This window comes from Prenolepis imparis, unplaced genomic scaffold (genome assembly GCF_030444845.1).
Source record: "Prenolepis imparis isolate NDT839.2.m4 unplaced genomic scaffold, iyPreImpa1.0 SCAF_76, whole genome shotgun sequence".
NCBI classification, from domain to species: domain Eukaryota; kingdom Metazoa; phylum Arthropoda; class Insecta; order Hymenoptera; family Formicidae; genus Prenolepis; species Prenolepis imparis.
The window spans coordinates 99,872-113,739 of record NW_028141234.1 but is presented as its reverse complement, the minus strand read 5'-3'; the positions used below and the strand labels follow the sequence as shown (position 1 = coordinate 113,739).

The following is a 13,868-nucleotide window of genomic DNA, read 5'->3' as shown; positions in this document are numbered from 1 at the left end:
GGAGTTAATTCTTGTTAGTAAAAAATTCCATCTATATCCTCGCCTGTTAAATCGCTTAGTTCGTATACGAGGAGTTTCCTCCATTCGAGAACGCGGTGAATTCGAAATATTTCTTCGCTCCACTTTGCCTCGTATCCTTTCTCAAACACTACTTTTGCCCTACTGACACGCACGAGTTCGCCCACGTTATATTTAGCCTTCTGCTTAGCGTCGCAATTCTTTTTCATCTTCTCCTTGTTGTCCTTCCATCGACGATTTATATTTTCACACGCGATACGAGTATTTTCCCGCGTAACGACTGCGGGTTGCATTTTAATAGATGTATGACGGGTATGGTTGTAAGCGCGAACAATATCCTGTAAAACATCGATGTAGCGTCGCGTATTTTTATGTGTAAAATATCGCCACATCCGTTCCTTGAGCGTTCTATTAAATCGCTCCACTACAGCTGCTTTAACATCGGGATTACGGGCTACGCGAAAACGAATGTCTTTTTCTTTTAAAAATTTCTGTACAGGCTGGGCTATAAATTCTTTACCTTTATCCGTCTGCAGGTAAACAGGTTGACGTTTTTTGTTTCTCAAAAGTACACGTTGAAAGGCTTTTGTCACACAGGTAGTTGTTTTGTTGCGTAATGGTTCTACCCAAACGAATTTACTAAGGACATCGATAATTATCAATAAATAAGAATATCCGTCATTATAGCTCTTGAGATTACGAAGATCGATCAAATCTGCCTCCCATAAATCGTCGATATTTGTTACATTATAATGTAAACGTGGAAATTTTCGACGTACTGGTCGATGCAGCGTATACGCATCTTGCGATTTAAGCCATTCAATGACATCGGTACGGATAAAATTTGGTTTAGCAGCTCGAGATAAATTCTCCGTCGCGGAATAGCCGGCATAGTGCGAGGGAACGTAATACAATTTATCGAGTTCCATTATTTGAGTGAGCTCCAATGGAATATACCTTTCTTTTTCTTAGGCGAAGTATTCGGCACTAATGTTTTATTATCGTCGCTGTCGTCAGTGGCGGATAAAAACACCGTGTCTCCTTCGGTTTCGTTTAACTCCCGACCGTATGACTTTGAACGCGACAGTGAAGTTTTCGGGGTGGAGCTTCCACGTGGCAGGGTTTTTTTAATACGCAGAGATCTACGAGTAATCGTAGTCAATAAATCGCGATTCCTTATAAGACTGGAGGGTATACCTATGTCTTGCAGTAATTGAGCAAACTGAATTCTCCCGATAGCTTTCACCGTTTTTCTCTCACGTACCGCGTCGTTTATAAGATCGCTAATATTCGACCCCGCTACAACATCACCGTCTATAGTCACGAGTCCACGTCTATCCCAGCTAATCTTCGATGACTGAATATTTAGCAAAAATTTCAATAACGCGTTTGCTTTAAAACGATAAGTTTGTGGCACACTGCTGAGTATTTCTTTGATCTTTTCCGCAGATTGAGCGCGTTTCTTTCCGAAACTACTCTCGCTAACGGTACCATCACTGCTGATTGAAGTATTTCTATGAGATTGTATTTCCATAAGGTCGTCATCAACGGGCAAATCGATATCTTTATTTTGATCGCCTTCGCCTCCGTCGCTGTCAACATTACTTGTGTCGTCGACGTTATCATGTGTATCCTCGCGCGAGTCATTGCGTAAGCGTTTTTTCGCTTCTCGAACAAAGTGAAGATAACGCTGAAGTACTTCTTTATACAATTTCCATCTTTCGCCTTCATCTAGAGGAGTCGCGAGGTTAAGAATATGCCACATTTCCGCGTCGAGTCGCGATAAGGGGGTTCCTGGAGTCCGTACGGTGTTATTATTATTATCGTTTTCCCCGTCAGATATCGTATTTTTTTTCTTCGGCGAGTTATCCAGGGTTATTGTAGTTTTTGTTATTTCCGGTTGTAGCTGTTGATGCTGCATTTGTCGCATTCTTTCGAGATTTTCCGTAGAAATCAGCACCATTTTTTTTGCTCTTTCCATTATTCCGTACAGCGAACAAACGGGTCTGTTTTATTCTTTTCGAACCCCGGATGTAATATTTGCAAGCTTTTTTTCACTCACCGATAAATCGGAATAATAAAGCGCCGAGCAAAGGAGCGATAAGATAGGGTAAAAACCCACCGCGCTGTACTAGTAGATTTCTCTTAGTTTTCCAGTTGTCGCGTTTTAGAGCGATGCGCCGAAGAATAGATTTGTGCTTGGCTAATCGCGTCTTTTCGTGATTCTTGAGCTCTACGTTACCCTCAAGCGTATTATAAATACACTCTTGAATGCACTTAATGAGATTATTGTCGGCAGAACGTAAGAACGATGATCTTTGATTTTTTTTCAGATAACATAGAGTTTTTAAAAGACAGGCGTTTCTCTCGCCGATGGAACGTCTGGCAATCTTTATCGCGTTGTCGGGTGAATTTTTTGACGTCGTCGACGTCTTTTTTTGTTGTCTTTTCCTGCGTGTTACCATTACGCTAAAATTGTGCAACTGAAAAGATTCGCGTGCAAGCGCTCTCCTTTTATACGTCCTTCGCTACTGTTCTACTGATCGATCTACGAGGAACGTACACGTAATGCATCGTATCGTTGGGAAAGATACACGTACGAAATCGATATTCGTCTGGAGTCGATTGTTTCAGATCGAGCAATAAGTACCCATGAGGTCGCGAAGTAGCGTCGTGGTATGCTTCTTCTAGAAATTTTGGATCGTCGGGATATACTTGACGAGCGAGATGACGAATTTGAGCGCGATCGCGCGGATTTTTGAAAATTACTATATAATTAGCGTTGAGAGATATATCGCGTTGTCCGCGGCCTTGGTGGAAAAGATTTTGCGAGATGAGTATAACGCTGAGATTCTTATGATGACTTCCTTTGGTAAACAGATCGACGATAGCGTCACACGATGACGATTCCCTCATAAGATCGTCAATTATCACTAATTTTGGAGATAGCGGATCGTTGGAATAATCTTCCGGTCGCGGTAACCCCTCGTGAAATTCGATTGTATTTTTCTTTATTTTTAGCAAAGTATTATCATAGCTGCTCTTGTGTACATTGTTTTTTTCTTCTTCATTATTTTCACTCGTATCACATTGCAGACGTTGATACGCATCTTGCCATTCGGCGTAATAAAATAAAATTCTCTCGAATCGAACTTCGCACATGGCGGATAAATATCGAAGAAAAGTTTTTACAAAAATCGTTTTTCCGCATCCCGTAGGTCCGCAGACGATCGACGTCCAGGGATATTTCCAGCGCACGTCCATTTCGCGAAATGAACTCGGTTTTACGCGTGAGTTCATAAATAAAAAAGGTAAAGAGTAACTTAATATCAATAACTCGCGTATAAAAATACGCACGCGCATTGAATATTTTTAATATATATCTCGAGTCGGAAATAAGCTTATTAGCGTCCCGCAGAGGCCCCACCGCGGCGGCCGCATGCTCGCGCTAGCGATCTCGTGCGCATCGTGCCAGCTGACGAGCCGATGCGCGTCGCGGTGCCAGCTGACGAGCCGATGCGTGTCGCGGTGCGCTGCTAATTAGCGTATTCGTAGAATGCTCGCGACAGCGTGTATCTCCAGTGCTAACAACGATGATAGGCTATGTACGTGACTGAGAGAATCTCGCGAGAAGAAAATTCGTACTTTGATTTTTACTAAAAACGTAATTTTTTTTAAAAGAAAAATATTTTTTTTTAGTCAAGTAGGTTTTCGAGAAGAGGTAAATAATTTTTTGATGAAAAGAACTTTTGTGAAACTTTTATTATTAGACTTTATTTCACGGAAAAAAATTTACTTAGTTTAAAAAATAAATTATAAAGTCATAAATGTTTTAATTTTACATTTTATTTACTTTTCTCCTTATTGGTTACATTTATTTTGCTCGATTTTATCTAACAATAGTAAAATTTATATTAAGAGAATTTTTCGGGGAAAGAAGGTTTTTCAGGAAAAAGGATAAAATAATCTCTAATAAAACAAATTTTAAGAAAAAATTTTATTTAATCTTCTTACATTGTAAAAAATACTTTGTACTTTTAAAATCCTAATAATAAAATTAAAAAAGTTTTATTTCACATTTTTTATTTTACAATTTTTCACTTATTATATATAATTAAAATTTTTCTGTTATTACAAATATTTTTTCTAATTAAGATATATCCATAATTTATATTCTATCCTATTCTGCACTATAATGTATCCTTTACTTTTCAAAAATTTATATTATTTTTACAAGACAATTTTACAATTACTTATCTATTTTATTATATCTACATTTTGCTGTATAAATCGAAAAACGCGCGAAGGTGGAAGAGAGAAGCGATCGTGTGGAATTATTATATTGCGTTTTTAAACAGTTAAATATCCATAGGGGAGGGAACAATGATTGTTAATAAATCTACGTTTTAATAGCACAGGCGCACATATTTTTGTTTCATCACGAGTTATTATTTCGTGAAACGCTGTACGCCGAATGGCTCTGAATCGCAGATTTATTGACGTTTCCGGAGTTATTTCTTTTTCCTCGTTTTCTCCTAACTCTCTTTCCTGCTGCACACTTTCTCTTTGTATTAATAATTCCCTAATACTATTAAAATTAATTAAACGAGAATTTTCAAAGTTTAGGGTTATACCCTTCACTTTGCAAACTTCGTGCATCTGACCATCTGATGTGCGAACCACATACGCGTAAAATTTTGGACCGCCGGACACAAACGACTCTATATAACTAGCGAGCCCATACTTTTCAAGTTCGTTAGTCATATCGTCTAAAAAATTACCCGTGGGTGGTTCGTACTCGTGTGGATCAGCGCTGCTTACATATATACAAGAATCAGTATCATAATACAAAACGCGCCTATCTAATTTTACTAAGTATTCATACAATTTTAATCTCGCTTGAGCCGTTGTGTAAGCTGCTATTACAACATTTGTAAGATGCGATGGTGGGATCGCCTCCTCGCGTAATCGAGTCGATACATATATCACTTCATCGTTTACCGGTAATATATCAGTTATTTCGTACTGAGGGCTCACGAGTAAATTAATCAAACGTTGTTGCGTGTTAACAATTTCCGTCTTTGGTAAATTCGAACGTTGCCCGAATTTTCCCCAGAAAGAATTTAAGCATAGTTTCGCGACCGAGCGTAGACCGGAGTTTTGTGCGATGTTGTGCTTTTCAAGAACGATACCTTCTCTCTCCTCGTACTCACGAAGATAACGCTCTTTAGCATCTTCATCCACGCATTCGCTCGGCCATCCACTGGTCTCCTGTTTTAACTGTAAAAATGTATTTATATAACCGGTAAATAAACCCCCTTGACGTATAGAAGGATCGTACCGAGTGACATTGTACTGCCATATCTCGCTAACCCCCTGTTACAAAATATCCTTTTTCAATTGCTTTTTGTAGTTCGCACGATATCCATGTACCCTCGAATTCGCGCTCGGAAGGAATATAAGTGCACTCGGTGTGCGAAAATGTCTCGCTACAAGTGCGGCATAACGCGAATAACAATTTACCCTGTACCCGATACGGTAATACAGGATGAAAGAGATCTTGCGGAGGGAGTATTTTACAACGTATGATTCCTTCAAGTGACTCGAAATTATACCCCGGTGCCGTTCCAAGTATTGTTACGCATTCCTCGCCAACGTATACTGTTGGATGTCCAATCGGGAAGACGCCTGTTTTTAATACATACGGATACAATGAACACACATCCACGTACTGTATTTTCTCGCTCTCTGTAATCTCATATCGGGTTACAATATTTCCCGTGCGTCCACCGTAGAAGGCCTGACGAGGATCGAGCGGTTCGTTTTCTACCGCGGGATGTTGTTGTAAATATCCCCGCATTTCGTCATTTTCCCGCACTTCGCGATCAAAATCACACTCCCATTTCTCCGTCACCCTGTATTTCCGTCTTCGAAGACGAAACGTCGTTGCGATGGTATGTTCATATCGTAAATCGATTGTATCAACGCGATCCGACGAAAGCGATTTATCGCGATTAATTTGAAAACAGCGCGGACACCCATGCCAGTAACATCCGTGAAACTGGAACACGTGATGTATGGTAGTAGCGTTTTCCACTGACTCGTAATAACCGTCGACGCGAGTGCCATCGGGCAGACGATATTCCCGGCTTCGTCCTGCATGAATAATGTGATGACTGAGTTCACGCTCAATCCACAGCAGCCATTGTAGCACCTTACGCGATTGCATATTCACACTCCTATAACCCCCTGTAGGAATGATACCTATCTCTCTATCGCGCAGAAAATTTTTTCTAAAAACTCTCATGCAAGTAGAGGCAATAGTGGTGTATTCTTCGAAGGGACACACCTTTCCGCGTAGAAGAAAAATCTTCCTAAAAGCCATACAAGCTAGCCTAAGAATATCTACATCTTTGCGACAATATTGTAATATTTCTCTTTGAAAATCGAACACATAGTTCTCACGGGTCATCTCGGCATGCCACGCGAGAAATTTTTCATGTTCTCTTGTTCTCATGGAATCGGTAGAATAATAGTATACTTCAGGTAGTGGTCCGACATACGATTGATTATCGATGGTATTAAATAAATGTGGAAAAATTCCTTTACCCGAAGTGTCCGTCAGACCGAAGGCCTTAGGTAAATCGGATAGACGCATCGGCATGTAATTAATACTGTCAATAAATTTCGTATGTCCTACCGTTAGTACAACTATTTTTGTACCGTTTAAAATTACCTGAGGTACTAATGATGTTCGATTTTCAACGATATATTGCAAAATAAATTGTGCATCAAACGATTTGGCATTATGCGCGATACAAATTAGTCGCTTAAAATATTTCAACGGGCGCGTCGCGAAATCTACGAATTCCTGCACCGGGTTACGACGAAATATATATTCGCGAACTCCACACCATCGACATCTCACCGACGTTTCGTTTATATCGGCACACGACACACAAATTTGTTGTGCAACACAAAGTGTAGGCACATGAATTTTTACACTGTCAGTACCTTGGAGCGTTTGATCCTGTCGCTTCTCAAAATCGTAAAATATAAATGCTACGCGATTTCTTTTATCACGTGTACGTTCACTCGGTCCCTCGTTTCCGCAATGTTGCAGCTCTCCATTATCATCGATAAGATCGGTATTAGAAGTGTCGGAATCGTTATCAGGAGGGATAGGAAGCATGTAACAAAGGTGATTTAAAGGTTGGAGAGAACGACACACGTTACAGTAACTCGCGCCGCATTCGTGACGTTTATTTTTATGGATTAAGCAACCGCAGCCGTTGCAAAATTGTACAATTTCACAAATACTCCGTCGCGATTTTCCATCGTACGATTTTTGAGTGCGGTGACGCTCCAAGCATGCACGGTTAAAAAATTCACGTCTACAAATTTCGCATCTAATAGGCTCCTCGTTAGTCAACTCACACGACGGAACGGCATTACAACGAGGGCATTTATTAGAGCATCGATGTCCACCCCTATCGATGCGATAGCTTATGTTACAGGGAACGCAGTAATCTCTACCCCCTGAGGCGGCTCTTAAATTTAACATTACATCATAATATTTAATATTATTATGGTATATTATATTTAAGCGAGAGTTCGTTTCGCGATGAAGATTGGCTAGAAATTCGACTCCGTCGTATAACGGTTTACCACCCCGACCAAAAGTATCGCCATTATATATTACAATGGCGATATTATCCGCGGCGAGATATTGCTGAAAGCGTTCGATTTCGGGAATTCCACAGCCTTCCTCCGGAATCGCGACACCGGCATCGCTCATTAGTTGCAACGCTAATTCTCGTTGTAACACGGAGTTTTGTCTTCTCACTGCATTCCATTTTTCGTGCAAATGTCCCATGCGTAAATTTCCACGCTCGTTGAAAATTTGCGCAGCTACAAGTGCACGAGGAAGACATAAATTATCTGTGTTAGAAATTGTTAAAATAGAACGCTTAGCAATAACTTCACGGGTAGATGCGTTAACATTTCGTCCGCGTCCCGCAGGGGGTGTGACTCTAAAAACGCGAATGTTAAAATCTTGCGTCATATCGAGCCCACCGGAACTCTGCGATAACGAGCTTACAAGTCCCCAAATATTTTCATGTGTCAAATCGCACGAAGGTCGGAATGATATACCGGCTGGACCACGGATTAAATTCTCGGAGTCAAAAGAAAGCCCTATGTAATCGCCCACTTCACACGACTGTATTGCGTATGTGTGGAGTTCGCGAAATGCACTTTCTAGCCACTCGTAAACGTTCTCGCCCTCGGGTACCGGTCGTATATGAAAAGTCGCCTCTCTTCCCTCTATTCCGAAATTTCTAAAACGTCGCGCGTTTTCCGCTAATAATACAATATATCTAAAATTATAATTTACCCGACTATCTATTTCTTCTTCTGCTTCCTGTGTTGCTTCGTCGTCTTCTTCTTTCTCCTCTCTCAAATTTTCACGATTGACGACAGGGAGATTGAGAGATTCCTCGTTGGCTTCTTGCCGTTGTTCCACGCTCCGTCCCCTACCTATTTGCACTGAGAAAAAGATAAAAAATGATTTATTTAAAATAAAAATTCAATAAAGTAATGTTTTACTCTCTCGTATTGGAGTTTTATAAAGAGATGTTAAAATTCTAGCAATGACTCATACTTATCCTTTGTTTTTCCTCTCTTTTTCCAATGAGTCTTTATGGTTACACCGGAGAGTACGAAACACGCGGATCAATAATTGGAGAGTAAGAAAATTCTAATAAAATTTTATTTAATTAAAATAAAATTTAATCAAGAAAGAGATAATTAGTTAAATTATGTAAAGTCATAACCTTCCGCTCCTATTTCTTCCTCTCCCTCCTGAACTTCCTCTTCTTCTTCTTCTTCTTCTTCGCCCCCTTCTTCTCCTTCTTCTTCCTCCTCATATTCTTCTTCTTCTTCTTCCTCGCCCCCTTCATCTCCTTCTTCTTCTTCCTCCTCCTCATCTTCTTCTTCTTCTTCATCTTCTTCCTCTTCTCTTTCATTCTCAGAAGAAGAAATTGCATCTTGCTCATTTTCTTGTTGTTGTGGAAAAATAGTAACTTCGTCGAAGGGACTTACTTCACGAGGAGTTTGCTCACGTGGTTCTTCCGTGACATTTTCCTCACTATTCGGTTCATCCTCGGTTAAATCAATAACCGGATGTTCGATCTTCGGATTCGAAATGATACGCGCTCGTCCTGAAACATCCAATATTTAAAAATTTCTTAATAAGAATATGATACTTTACTTTCTACCGAGGTTTAAGTTTATATTAAATACTTACGAGAGGGTCCTGCCTCGGGCGAAGTATCCGCTCGACGTCTTCTATCACGAACTAGTGATAACCGTAAATCTACTCGACAATTCTCTATTATTCGCGGAGGCGCACGAAATTGATCAACTTCAGCGATTAACCCGAGATGAGTTTTACGTTGCTCAATGTCTAGAAAATTATTAATTTTTATAATTAAATTTGCTCTATAATTACTTGTATAATGGAAAAAAATAAAAAACTTACCATTTTCAACGCTCCTCGGAAGAAAACGTTGATGATGCAAGAGAAGAAATTCTATATGTCCTCCCACATCTTCTTCGCTATCACCAAAATATCGTCGCGCTTCTATCACTTCCCCGGCAATGTACAAAAGTTCACGAATATTGACAAAATGTCCTAGACGGAATAAAACCGCGAGCACTACGCTAGGACACTCACCCGCGAATTTTCCAAAAATATGGTAATTCGTTTCATCGATGTTCGATAACTCCGACAAAAATTTTCCCATATTTTTTCCGCATAAACTCTGCGAAAGCAAAATACAGCTCTCGATGACATTTCTAAGATTTGCCATAATTAAATTTTTTTACACTCACGCACACGTTGGAAAACAAGTAATTCGTTAGCGTAAACTCGAAATTGATTTTTACTAACGCTTAAACTCGTATTTATACCCGTTTTATGAAAACGCCTCTTTCTAGGAAGGAGATTTGGAAAAAATTTCTCAATCTCCTATTGGACAAGATTATTTTACAAAATTTAATATTCCCTGAAAGACTTTCGGGGGGAAATCATAAATATCAAGAACAGATAATTTTATGTATCCCCCTTTTTTATGTATCGCCCTTTATTTATACTGGATAAACTTTACGATAAGGTTTCAGAATGACTGAGGCTGAGATAAGCAATTTCTAGCTTTTTTTGTCATTACTTATTATCATTCTTAAATACCTAAATACACAGATTTTCACATTTTTCCCCATGTTTCAGAAATTCTTCTTTTTTATACTGGATAAACTTTACGATAAGATTTCAGAAAGACTGAGGCTGATAAACATTTTTTTTTGTTATAAAATTTATCTTGGAATTTATAGCTTGTAAACAATCGCGTTGCATTTTTGTCAAATACAGCTGTACATTCTTAATAGTTTATACTCTACTAATATTTTGTTTTTTTATTTCTTCTAAATTGTTTGTAAAATTCCATATCAGGGTTGATTTTTATTATTGTGCGCGCGCATTTTCCTTCCACTTTTCTATTTTATCTCTTTTCCTGTGGTTATTCGGAAAGAATAATCTCATTCGTTCGCCGACATCCAAACGCTCAGTTTTGTTAATAAGAAAGTTTACGGTCCTCGATACTTATTCAACGAATACTTCTCTCTCGGCGTATATTCGATAATTCTTTTCGAGAAGAAACAATCATCATGAGTAATCACGAGGAAATTTCGAATTTTGTGAAACCATCGGCTTCCAACTGTTTCCAAACCAGGACGCACCAACGAGGAAAAAATAAATCAGCATATGCTGTTGTCCACAACGTATGGATTGAATTCATCCTATACAAAGAAACTTCATGTGGGACTGATGACTGCGAACGGAGACGAGCTGGATTTCCAACCGATTGTTAAATTAACATCTCATGGAGCGTCAGGGATTTGCTTCGATATGGAATCGTGGCAGAAATTTCAAGAAAATATAGAACGGGTGTCTGCATACTTAAACGGTGATAAAATTAATTTGAGTTCAATTATTATCAACAAGATAATTATAAATTTTACCACCGCGTATGGAGCAAGAGCTGTTCTACTAGCGTATCGTGAAAATGAACAAGAAAATACTTCTTCCGATAACGTCGAAGATGCGGAAACAAACGCACCAGTAGCGAAGAAACGAAAAACTTACAACGTCACAATAGTGATGCAGAAAGCAACTTTTTTAGGATTAGAAAATATAGTTGATTGCGTGAACGCAAATTTGAATTAATTAAATTTAATTTCTTGCAGTGTTAACGAATGTGCGCGGTATCTAATTAATGAAATAGAAATTAATCTACCGCTCAATAAATATAATAATAACAGCGTTATAAAACTTACAATCAGAGGTAATAGCAAGAAAATAGAGCGTAATGTACGCACACAAATAAAAGATTTAACATTTCTCGCTGTATATTTTGAGATAACATTTTTGGAATTAGTCTCGCTTTACTTCAATCAAATAACAAGTATAATAGTAATGAAACGAAAATTGTATCTATGAATATTCTTGTAACTTTTTGTGTAATAACAACATTATTTTATATAAACCACATATATTTTTACTCAAAAAAGTCTATTTCTTTCTTTCCCTTCCACCAACAAAAAATTTTCCCATCTTACATGCATGCACGTTACTGTTCACCTCTCCCAACGACGAGTCGCTTCGTCATACGAACAACAATACACATATCACCATTCCCGTGTAATCTCTTCCTTTTCAAACACATTTTACCGCGATTATCTTCGAAGATTTCCTTCAACGCTCCAGAATCTATGCATGTTTTATTATCTATTTTTTTCTCACGACACTGTCATATCGTTAGCTATCCACTTATAATATTGTGCAATCTCTTCCTTTTCAATTTTTTCTTACCGTAATTATTATCGAAGAATTCCTTCGACGCGCCTTAGAATTCTTTTTGTTACCTGAGGTGCCGATAGTACCCGTCAACGTTGAGTAATCGGTTAGGCATAATTACGGACGCTGGCCGATTGTATTTTTTGTATATCTTTTTATTTCCTTTGTTACCAACGATATCTGGCAATGCAACGCTGAGTAAGCGCTCGGCCGAAATAAATGCTTGTGTTAATTTTTTTCAGCGCTACACATGGATGCCGATGCCCATTCGCTCTACTGCAAGAGGTAGACGGGGATGTCATACTCCCTACAATGATTTCGGTATACCACGGCGACTTCAGCATTTTATCGTTATTTTGTCGGATAATTCTGTCACCCCTCTGTCATGTCATTAGTCGTCTACTTAAATATAATATTGCGTAATCTCTTTCTTTTCAATTATTTCTTACCGTAATTATTATCGAAGATTTCCTTCAACGCACCGGGACCTATGCAAATACATTTTATTACCCTTTTTTATCTCACCGGCGTGACCAATCGGCATTCCCCCCACCATTCCCCTCTCTAGAGTCCGCGCCCGAGTGGTGGGGGAGGGTTAGTTTGACGGGCCATATCTGACAGCGTCAGGGACCGAGTGGAGGGGGGACGGCGCCAGTGGCCGAGTGGTGGAGGTTTGTTATGACGGGCCATACATGCCCACTTACTACTAGCACAGTTAAATACTATTACAGACTTTAAGGTCTTTTTTTTTTCCTTCAAAAAAAAAAATTTACACATATCCGTAACGTGTCAGTACCGTATCAGTGCCGTGTCAGTGACATCCGTGACCTATCAGTGATGGTTATTTACACATATCCGTACAGTTTGACTTCAGTGTTTTTCGAGATGGCTCAGTTTACGGACGATGAATTGGCAATGATTGCTATAATTTTGGAAGAGGAAACAAATGAGACGAAAAAACAAAAGTGGGTGCATGAAGCATGGAAAAAAAGAGAAACCGAAGGAGAATTTGCTACCCTGTACAAAGAACTAATTGATGATGGAAGGAAATTTTTTGAATATTTCAGAATGTCTGAAAATTGTTTCAATAAATTATTAAGTAAAATAGAAATACATTTAAAAAAACAAGACACTTGCTGGAGAAAGGCTATAACTCCGAGAGAACGATTGGCAGTTTGTCTGAGGTAAGTAATAACAACAAGTATTTTTGAAATAAATATAAATATAAAAATTAATATATTATTTTTTATAGAGATAAATATAATATTTTATAAATAGAAATAAATTTTCTCCCGTAATTGAATTTACTTTAATTTGGTTATAATTGAAAATAATTCTGTGCATTGTCATTACTATTATTTGGAGCTGATGTAGTAGGAGATGAGATCTCATCTTCAAATGTTTTACGTTTTTTATTAGGCAATAATTTTTCAGTAGGCTGAGAAATTGCTGATGGAATATTGCTATTGAAATCATAGTTATAATTTTGATTACACCTTTCCTGTTGTTCCATAATCATTTTCATTTCATATTTTTGTACTAGCGCAAAAATCTCAGATTTTGCTAAGTTTAAGTAATATGGAGATAAATTTTTTAAAGTTGGTGCAATACCAGCTAAAAATGCATTTACGGGATGTTCTGTTTTATTTTGATTTTTGTTTATTAAATATTCCATTAAGTTTGATGACGTTGTTTGTTGCTGAGATATCAATTTTTTTGCTCCTTTTCGTATTGTGGTTCTTTTTTTAATTTCAGGTGTATTGCAAGTCGAAGACGTGCTTTGTGCATCATCATTTATTAACATATCATTGAGTTCCCCTGCATCATCTTTTCTGTTTTGTATTTCGTTTCCATAATTTTCATGTTCGTTAAATTCTTGTCCATCATATTTCAATATTCCCTTTAGTTTCTCTTTCATTAAAATATTTTTTTTAAA

At 38.2% G+C, this 13,868-nt stretch overlaps 1 pseudogene; it reads left to right on the top strand.

Annotated features, from left to right (window-relative positions):
• The first annotated feature begins 10,840 nt into the window (after positions 1 to 10,840).
• Positions 10,841 to 11,575, top strand: LOC145947411 (uncharacterized; annotated as a pseudogene).
• The last annotated feature ends 2,293 nt before the right edge of the window (positions 11,576 to 13,868 follow it).